The sequence below is a fragment of the Alosa pseudoharengus genome, unplaced genomic scaffold, assembly GCF_046254945.1.
Source record: "Alosa pseudoharengus isolate Yale_2024_CS ecotype anadromous, Long Island Sound unplaced genomic scaffold, YU_APseudo_1.1 YU_APseudo_1.1_scf_21, whole genome shotgun sequence".
NCBI lineage: Eukaryota > Metazoa > Chordata > Actinopteri > Clupeiformes > Clupeidae > Alosa > Alosa pseudoharengus.
In genome coordinates, this window is record NW_027468674.1 from 2,921,046 (window position 1) to 2,921,941 (window position 896).

An 896-nucleotide genomic window follows, 5' to 3' on the forward strand; every position below is an offset into this window, starting at 1 on the left:
AGTCATGGCAAGACTCCTGGCTGCCCTATGAGACCGGAGATTGGCTGGGTGCAGTCTGTTCCGGATTGTCTGGGCAGAGAGCTGTCAGCCATATTGTCCTGCAAACCTTGACTGAAAAACTGTAGAAGACAGATTTGGCCTTCAGTTTGGAGATGGTACTAGGGCTCACTCCAAATAATGCCGCAACTTGGTTTTGTGAAACACCAGCTTGAAGTTGCCATCGCAAGGGCGCTATCCAGATCCGTCAAACACGGCATGCCGAATCTTGGAGCAGACACTTACTGACTGTAGCTGTACTTACAGTAATAGGGTCCATGCTTACAGGTGCCGCCAATCAGTCAGGCCTTTGTAGGGGTGGCACCAATATTTCATAACACCAACACATTATATTACATGGGATGAAAAAACTTACCTGAGGTTAATTTAACCTTAACCTTGTTGGTCATAAACAGGGTGCAGTCAGTCAGTGGTCAGAACATAGAACACAACTTAAAGAAATCAGTGAGACTTCTTTAAATATGCTTTATTGTGCATTGTACACTGATACATAGGAAAGCAAATAAAAAGAAGGACTCAAGCCCCAGTCAATAAATATAATAAACTCAAACAAGTATCTAGTTACAATTATCAGTATCATTTAAAGAAACTCATTTTTAAGTGGAAAAACAATGGTAGTCACTCAACGTGGATACGTTTTGGATGTGATTCTGGAATGTTAAGTTTAAGTGCAAAAATAACGATATTGCTCAAGATGATAGCATATTCCTGCAACTGCTGTCTGCACGCGGAGTGCATGATGTATATTTCATCGAACACCATTGGTGTGGTAAAATAATCATTGAATAGTAGAGTAGCAGCAATTTGTCAGTGTGGCACAATTACAAAATAGTGCTAAT

The 896-nt window shown here is 40.8% G+C and overlaps 1 long non-coding RNA gene across 1 annotated transcript in view; it reads right to left on the reverse strand.

Moving 5' to 3' along the window:
- Positions 1–505: 505 nt before the first annotated feature.
- Positions 506–896, reverse strand: part of LOC143138366 (uncharacterized) — a 10,410-nt gene continuing 10,019 nt past the window's right edge. Inside the window, exon 3 of the long non-coding RNA XR_012990176.1 lies at positions 506–896. This exon is cut by the window's right edge and continues 353 nt beyond it. This is a non-coding gene — a long non-coding RNA (uncharacterized LOC143138366).